The sequence below is a fragment of the Arachis hypogaea genome, chromosome 11, assembly GCF_003086295.3.
Source record: "Arachis hypogaea cultivar Tifrunner chromosome 11, arahy.Tifrunner.gnm2.J5K5, whole genome shotgun sequence".
Classification (NCBI taxonomy): Eukaryota; Viridiplantae; Streptophyta; class Magnoliopsida; order Fabales; family Fabaceae; genus Arachis; species Arachis hypogaea.
This window is the reverse complement of record NC_092046.1, coordinates 68961484-68971012: the sequence shown is the minus strand read 5'-3', so window position 1 is coordinate 68971012 and position 9529 is coordinate 68961484. Positions and strand designations below refer to the sequence as shown.

General features: G+C 37.4%; 1 non-coding gene across 1 annotated transcript; it reads left to right on the top strand.

Annotated features, from left to right (window-relative positions):
• The first annotated feature begins 266 nt into the window (after window positions 1-266).
• Window positions 267-374, top strand: LOC112725629 (small nucleolar RNA R71). Its single transcript, XR_003164724.1, has one exon. It is a non-coding gene; the product is annotated as a small nucleolar RNA R71 (small nucleolar RNA).
• Window positions 375-9529: the final 9155 nt, after the last annotated feature.

The window sequence follows — 9529 nt, the reverse complement described above, 5'->3', positions numbered from 1 at the left end:
ACTTGCTGAGTTAATATTTTATTCTGAGCCAATATGGTATTCAGAGTATCAATTTCAAGAACTCCCTTCCTCATAGGTGTCCCATTATTCACAGGATTTCTTTCAGAAGTGTACATGAACTGGTTATTTGCAACCATGTCAATGAGTTCTTGAGCTTCTACAGGCATTTTCTTTAGGTGAATGGATCCACCTACAGAATGGTCCAATGACATCTTTGATAATTCAGACAGACCATCATAGAATATATCCAGGATGGTCCATTCTGAAAGCATGTCAAAAGGATACTTTTTGGTCAGTTCCTTGTATCTCTCCCAAGCTTCATACAGGGATTCTCCTTCTTTCTGTCTGAAGGTTAGAACATCCACTCTAAGCTTGCTAAGCTTTTGAAAAGGAAAGAACTTGGCTAAGAAAGCCGTGACCAGCTTATCCCAAGAGTTCAGGCTGTTTTTAGCTTGAGAGTCCAACCATATTCAAGCTCTGTCTCTTACAGCAAACGGGAAAAGCATAAGCCTGTAGATCTCGGGATCAACCCCATTGGTCTTAACAGTATCACAGATTTGCAAGAATTCAGTTAAGAACTGAAAAGGATCTTCTTATGGAAGTCCATGGAGCTTGCAATTCTGTTGCATCAGAGAAACTAATTGAGGTTTCAACTCAAAATTGTTTGCTCCAATGGCAGGGATTGAGATGCTTCTTCCATGTAAATTGGAATTTGGTGCAGTAAAGTCACCAAGCATCTTCCTTGCATTGTTGTTATTTTTGGCCATGTTGTTTTCTTTTTCGAAAATTTTTGTCAGATTTTCTCCAGAGAGTTGTGCTTTAGCTTCCCTTAGATTCCTCTTCAGAGTTCTTTCAGGTTCAGGATCAGCTTTAACAAGAATGTTCTTATCCTTGTTCCTGCTCATATGAAAAAGAAGAAAACAGAAAAGAAAATATAGAATCCTCTATGTCACAGTATAGAGATTCCTTTATGTGAGTGGAAGAAGATAAGAATAGAAGAAGAGAAATTCGAACACCAAGAGGAAGAGAGGGTTCGAATTTTGAGATGAAGAAAAGTGTTAGTAAATAAATAAATAAATAAATAATTAGAGGGAGATGAGAGAGAGGGAATTTTGAAAATTAATTAAATTAAAAATAAAATTTAAAGTTAAATTTTCAAAATTAAAATTTAAATCAAATTAAATTAAAAATTAAAACAATTAGTTAATAAAAAAAAGAAATTTGAAAAAGGGGGAAGGGATTTTCGAAAATTAGAGAGAGAGAATTAGTTAGGTAGTTTTGAAAAAGATATGATTGAAACAAAAAGATAGGATTGATTAAAAAAATTTGAAAATCAATTTTAAAAAGGTAAGAAGTTAGAAAGGAAGTTAGAAAAGATTTTGAAATTGATTTTGAAAAAGATGTGATTGAAACTTAATTTGAAAAAGATTTGAAAAAGAAATTTAAAAAGATTTGATTTTGAAAATTAAAGTTGATTACTTGACTAACAAGAAACTAAAAAGATATGATTCTAGAGTTTAAAGATTGAACCTTTCTTACTAGGCAAGTAACAAACTTAATATTTTTTTGAATCAATCACATTAATTGTTAGTAAAGATTTGAAATTATGAAACAAAATAAGAAAAAGATTTTTGAAAATCATTTTGGAATTTTCGAAAATTATGAAAGAAAAATGAAAAAGATTTGATTTTTGAAAAAGATAGAATTTTTAAATTGAAAATTTGATTTGACTCATAAGAAACAACTAGATTTTGAAAATTTTTGAAAAAGTCAAGTCAAATTTTCGAAAATTTATGAGTGAAAAAGGGAAAGATATTTTTTTCATTTTTTTTTTGAATTTTAGTGATGAGAGAGAAAAACATCAAAAAGACTCAATGCATGAAAATTTTGAATCAAAACATGTGATGCATGCAAGAACACTATGAATGTCAAGATGAATACCAAGAACACTTTGAATGTCAAGATGAACACCAAGAACTTATTTTTGAAAAATTTTCAAGAAAAGAAAACATGCAAGACACCAAACTTAAAAATTATCAGACTTTAGACACTAACAAATTGAAAATGCATGTGAAAAACAAGAAAAGACACAAAACAAGAAAATATGAAGATCAAACAAGAAGACTGGCCAAGAACAACTTGAAGATCATGAAGAATATAATGCATGAAATTTTCGAAAATAATTTTTGGAAAATTAAAAAAATTGCAATTGACACCAAACTTAAAACTTGACTCTAGACTCAAACAAGAAACACAAAAATATTTTTGATTTTATGATTTTATAAAATTTTTTTGGTTTTTTTTTTTCGAAAATTATTTTTGGGAAAAACAAAAAAGAAGAAATATTATTTTTTTTAATTTTTCGAAAATAGGAAATAAAAAGCTTAAAATTAAAATAAAATTACCTAATCTGAGCAACAAGATGAACCGTCAGTTGTCCAAACTCGAACAATCCCCGGCAACGGCACCAAAAACTTGGTGCGCAGAAATCGTGATGGTTCCTTTCCTTGGTAACGGCGCTGAAAACTTTATATGCATGTTCATAATCTTAATTCTTTGTCACAACTTGGCACAACTTACTAGCAAGTGCACTGGGTCGTCCAAGTAATAAACCTTACGTGAGTAAGGGTCGATCCCACGGAGATTGTCGGCTTAAAGCAAGCTATGGTCACCTTGTAAATCTCAGTCAGGTAGATTCAAATGTATTAAGAGATTATAGTGTACTAAAAGATAATTAAAATAGGATAGAGATACTTATGTAATTCATTGGTGAGAGTTTCAGATAAGAGTATAGAGATGCTTTCTTTCCTCTGAACCTCTGCTTTCCTGCTGTCTTCATCTAACCATTCCTACTCCTTTCCATGGCAAGCTGTATGTAGGGCATCACCGTTGTCAATGGCTACATCCCATCCTCTCTGTGAAAATGGTCCAATGCGCTGTCACTGCATGGCTAATCATTTGTCAGTTCTCGATCATACTGGAATAGGATTTACTATCCTTTTGCGTCTATCACTACGCCCAGCACTCGCGAGTTTGAAGCTCGTCACAGCCATCCCTTCCCAGATCCTACTCAGAATACTAGAGACAAGGTTTAGACTTTTCGGATCTCAAGAATGGCCATCCATGGGTTCTAACTTATACCACGAAGATTCTAATATCTCGGACTCGGTCCTCTGTATTAGATATCTAAGAGATATTCATTCTAGCTTGTTTGCATGTAGAACGGAAGTGTTTGTCAAGCACGCGTTTATAAGTGAGAATGATGATGAGCATCACATAATCATCACATTCATCATGTTCTTGGGTGCGAATGAATATCTTAGAATAGGAATAAGCTTGAATTGAATAGAAAAACAGTAGTACTTTGTATTAATTCATGAGGAACAGCAGAGCTCCACACCTTAATCTATGGAGTGTAGAAACTCTACCGTTGAAAATACATAAGTGATGAAGGTCCAGGCATGGCCGAATGGCCAGCCCCCATGAAAGTCTAAGATAGCATAAAACTAATCAAGAGATCTCTTATAAAGATAGTAAAAAGTCCTATTTATACTAAACTAGTTACTAGGGTTTACAGAAATGAGTAAATGATGCAGAAATCCACTTTCGGGGCCCACTTGGTGTGTGCTTGGGCTGAGAATTGAGCTTTAAACGTGTAGAGGTCTTTCTTGGAGTTGAACGCCAGTTTGTAACCTATTTCTGGCGTTTAACTCCACTTTGCAACCTGTTTCTGGCGTTTGACTCCAGAATGCAGCATGGAACTGGCGTTCAACGCCAGTTTACGTCATCTATCCTTAATCAAAGTATGGACTATTATATATTGCTGGAAAGCCCTGGATGTCTAATTTCCAACTCAATTGAGAGTGCGCCATTTGGAGTTCTGTAGCTCCAGAAAATCCACTTTGAGTTCAGGGAGGTCAGAATCCAACAACATCTGCAGTCCTTCTTCAACCTCTGAATATGATTTTTGCTCAAGTCCCTCAATTTCAGCCAGAAAATACCTGAAATCATAGAAAAACACACAAACTCATATTAAAATCCAGAAATGTGAACTTTAATTAAAAACTAATAAAAATATACTAAAAACTAACTAAATCATACTGAAAACTATGTAAAAACAATGCCAAAAAGCGTATAAATTATCCGCTCATCACTTTTCTTTTATGCTTTCTAAGTGTTTGACAAAATAATTGGTTGGATGTTAGAGTAGTTTTTGAGCATTCTTGGCTTGGAAAGAGAAATTAGGAAATCTTGAGTCATTAAGACCCAACTTATGTTGGTAATCTAGAGTTGTTAGTTAATATTGTTTCCATTGACTCTAATCTCTCGCTAATTCAATTAGTGAGTTGATTAGGACTTTTGGATTGAGATTAACTAGTTTTATTTGACTTTCTCCCTATGTTGGAGATAACATTGTACCTTCTTCTAATGTTGGAGATTACAAAATAGGATAAATTCTTGTTAATCATTGTATTATGATTGATGACTAGGATAGGAAGCCTATATTCTCAATCCTTGCTATGAATGTCTCTCTTTATTACTTGCTTTCTTTAATGGTTACCTTTATTTCCTTTCCATTTATTTTTTTGCCCTTTTATCAATCAAACCCCTCGTGTTTCTTCATAGCCAATAATTAATCACTTCATTGCAATTCCTTGTGAGATGACCCGAGGTTTAAATACTTCGGTTAATTTTTATTGGGGTTTGTACTTGTGACAACCAATTATTAAAATTTCATTTGAGGATCAAATATCGGTTTGGGCTATGCTTACAACGAAATTATTTTGTTAAATTTCGAACTGGTATAAATTCTCACTTATCACTCCCTCTAACAAAGCCGGTACCTTAGTGCAGCACATTGTGTTTCAGCCTTCACTCTCAGTGCATAGCTTTACAGTGCCCCCAGACACCAATTCTAAGTTTGGTTTTGGGCAACCATCATCAAGCACTGAGAAGGAAGGTACTAAGAAGAAGGTACCTAAAGGCTGGAGGGACAAGAAGACCCCACTGAAGGCCTCTCACCTGGTATAAGAGTTGTCATCACCAAGAGTCCAGTTATTCCATATACAGTGAGTAGGATCCTGTCTCTAGAGCATGTAGAGCTCATTCAGGAGAGTACAGGAAGAAAGTTCACTGTATGGAGCTGTCAGTCAAGCTAATGACGGTAAAAAAAGTGCTTGTTGGGAGGCAACCCAACCATCACTAGAGTAATATTGTTTTCTTTATTCTCATTTGATTTGTTTTAGTTTATATTATATATTTTTTCTTTGCCTTTTCCTATTTGTGATCATGGCTAGCACTTAGAACAATGACAAAGATATTCAGAACTAAAACCAGAACATCCTAGGGAGAGTCCCCTCTGGGCATTCAACACCCCACAAGTAGCAGATGCTGGCATTGAACGCCAACCAGGGAGCAATGCCTAGCGTTGAACGCCCCATAGGGGGCATTCTGGGAGTCCAACACCTCAAGGGAATAAAGGACCTGGCGTTGAATTCCAGGAAGGGAGCATCCTAGGCATTCAACGCCGCAAAGGGAGAGGAAAGCTGGCGTTGAATGCCAGCCAGGGAGCACAATGGGCGTTCAACGCCCTACAAGGGGCAGCCAGCCCCAATCATTCACCCCCCTCTAGGCGTTCAATGCCAATTCCTGGCGTTGAACGCCAGGTAGAGGGCAGGCAGCATGAGTTCTGGAACCTTCTCAGCTAAGTGGGTCTCACAAAATCTCCACCTACCCTATCTTCTTCTCTCTCCTACTTTCCCTCTTCCCCACATACACTCTTCCTCATACACCCTCAACCAATCACATCCCTATCACCTTTTCCTCTTCCCAAAATCTTTCCTCACTCCCATCACTCAATTCCCACCAACTTCACCCACTTCAAATTCAAACCATTCCCACTCATTCTTCCCTCCCTCATCATCGAACCCTAACCCTCCCACCGCTATAAATACCCCTTCATTCCTCTCATCACCCTCACACCTAAACACTCTCTTCCCTTATACACTCTACACACTCTTCCCTTCCCTCACCCACCACTTGGCCGAAGGCTTCTCTTGTCCCTTCCCCCACTATAATTCTTCTTCCTTTTACTCCTTTCCTTCCTTTGTGTTCTTATTTGTTTGAGGACGAGAAAACTTCTTAAGTTTGGTGTTACAAAAGCTTTGCTTTTTGACTTCTACCACTCCTAAGTATGGCACCCAAGGTCAGTGAAGCCTCAAAGAAGAGAAAAGGAAAGGTTCCCGCTTCTTCTTCCAAACATTGGGAAATGAAGAGATTCCTCACTAAGGCTCATCAAGACCACTTCTATGATGTGGTGGCAAAGAAAAGGGTGATCTCTGAAGTCTCCTTTAGACTCAAAAAGGATGAGTACCCAAAAATCGAACAAGAAATCTGGAGAATAGATTGGGAAGTCCTAACTAATCCTATTCCCGAGGTTGGAATACTGGTGCAAGAATTTTACGCCAATGCTTGGGTCACCAAAACGCATGATACTAGTGTGAACCCACAGCCCAAGAACTGCCGCACCATGGTGAAGGAGCGACTCCTGGACTTTATTCCAAAAAGTGTAAGAGTGGTGCTCAAACTACCTCAACTGCTGGGAGACCCACACTCTTACACCAAAAGGGTTAACTCCGATCAGAGGTTAGAGCAAGTTCTCACTGACATCTGTGTGGAGGGAGCCTAATGGAGGCTAGATGTGCACGGCAAGCCCTACCAACTGAGTAGGCTCGACCTCAACCCTGTAGCTAGAGGATGGTTGGTGTTTATCCAATGCTCCATCATCACTACAAGTAACCGATCTGAGGCTACCATAGATCGAGCAATAATGATTAATTGTATTATGCTTAGCAATGAGGTGGAGGTACATGAGGTGATACCTTGAGAATTGTACAAGGTGCTAGAAAAGCCCTCTACCCAAGCAAGGCTAGCATTCCCACATCTCATCTGTCACCTATGCAATTCAGCTAAAATTGTCATAGAATGAGACACACCTACTGAGGAGGACAAGCCCATCATGAAAAGAAGGATGGAGCATGTTAAAGAGCCGGTGCATGAACCACAGCAAGAGCCTGTGCAGCCGCCTCAACCAGAGATCCCTAAGATACCTCAAGGGATGTATTTTTCTCCCGTGACTATTGGGATCAATTGAATACCTCAATAGGAGAGCCAAGCTCAAACGTGGAGCAGCTGAGGATGGAGCACATTGAGCACGCCACTACCCTCCATGAAATGAGAGAAGATCAGAGAAGGATGATGGAGGAGCAGCAGAGGCAAGGGCGTGAGATAGTGGTGATCAAATGCTCCATTGGATTCTCCAAGGGGAGCAACAGCCGCCGCCACTGAGGTTGTTGAGTTCCATTACATCCCTCTGTTTTATTCTATTCTCGGTATACTTTAGTTTATTTTTTGTTTTTCTTTTCTAAGTCATGATCACAAGTAGTCTTTTTCTAATTCTTCTGTTTTATTTTTGTTATAAAATATCCATTGTATCACCACCATGCTTAAAAGAAAAAATTATTTGAAAAAGAAATAATGAGATGCATAAGGTTTGAGTATATCATGAGTTATTACAATTGTTTTGATGTGGTGGCCTTGCATTTATTTCTGAATGTACGACTAAAAAGTGCATAATTGATATTGGAATTGAGAGTGTTAACTCTTAAAAGAGCAAAAGGATTTAGAGAAATATTATTGACTCTCTGAAAAATAAAAAATATTGATTCTTGAAGCAAGAAAAAACAGCAAAAAAAAAGATAGAAAAATAAAAAGAAAAAAAATATGCTCATAAAAGAAAAAAAATCAAAAGTGCAAGGATCCAAGGCTTTGAGCATCAATGGTTATGAGGGCCAAAAATCAGCATAAAAAGCTCAAATGTGTTGCTATCCCTAACTAAATGCTTGTGGTGTGAAGGTGTCAAGTGAAAAGCTTGAGAGTGAGCAGTTAAAGTGGTGATCCAAAGCAAAAGAGTATGCTTAAGAACTCTGGGCACCACTGACTGGGAATTTAAGCAAAGCCAAATTCCCCAGTTAAGTGCCTGTGGCGTTTATGTATCCGATGGTAATACGGAAAAACAAAACGCTTAGCGTCACGACTAGGCTCAAAAAGGTGCGAAGCACCAAAAGAAAAAAGTTGTGTTCAAGAATCAAGAAGGGCTAAACTAAGAGAATCAATAATATCATCTGAATTCTAGTTAAGAGATGTCAATACTTCTGAACTTCAAAGGAAATTGAGATGCCAAAACTGTTCATAAGTAAAGAGCTGTTAGCCCCATTCATCATTTGGAACTGAGCTTCATTGAAAAAACATTAAAACTTATTGTATCTCTCTCTTCCTTTTAGTCCTACTTGTTTTTGGTTTCTTGAGGACAAGCAATAATTTAAGTTTGATGTCTTGATGAGCGGATATTTTATACACTTTTTTATATCATTTTCTTAGTACTTTCATTATGTTTTGTTAAGTTTTATTATGTTTTAGTAGGTTTTAATGCAAAATTCACTTTTTGGATGCTATTTTGAGCTTTTATATTTTTCTTATGATTTTAGGTAAATTTTGGGTGATTTTGGCGAAGTTTTGGCAAAGCCTGATTCAGAGGCAAGGAAAGCGTAGCAGATGTTATCAGGATCTGACCTCTGTGCATTCAAATGAGCATTTCTGGAGGTACAGAGGTCCAAATGACGCGTTCTTAATGGCATTGGAAAGCTAACTTCCAGAGCTTTCTAGAAATATATAATGGTCTATACTTTACTTTGGAAATGAAGGCCCAAAATGGGCGTTCAATGCCCAAACTACCCCCTTTCTAGCGTTCAACGCCCCAAGGGGATAGAAGCCAGCGTTCAACGCCACAAAGGGAGCAAGGAAGCAGCATATCTACCCCCTATTGGGCGTTGGATGCCCACTCCTTCAAGTTAGAAGCCAAGCTCATTTTACTTAGTTTACTTAGTTTACTTCATTTTTATAATTCTTAATTAATAGTTTAGTATATATAGAAGAAAGATCACCCTTGTTTAGGATCTTTAATCTCCTTTACCACTTTCGTACATTTGACATGATTCTCTGTATAGTATGAGCAACTAAACTTCCTAAGTTAAGGTTAGGAGCTCTACTGATTCCTATGAATTAATACAATTACTTTTCTATTCCAATGAATGTTTGATTCTATTCTATGATGCATTATCATTTTTCATCCTTATGAATCTCGATTCTACATGAGTTCTTACGAGTCCTGACCCAGATAGTATTGAGCTACAGCTTGATGATACATCACGGGTTGCAACAGAATTATCTGGATTAACTGGGGTATGTGACATAAAACCTTGTTAGTCAGGGGCAATTGAGGTTCCTGTGGCTCTAAGGGCTAGAACCATAAGAGCAGCAGTCTCTAATCCGTAAGGTTCGACCTTGTATGTGACGTTTTGAGTAGGATCACCAAAGAGATTGACTTGCACGTGCTTCTCCCTCTCCCAGATTGATCTAGTCCGTTCAGATGTTTGGTCTGGACCTGAGGAGATTAATGACCACGACCTAT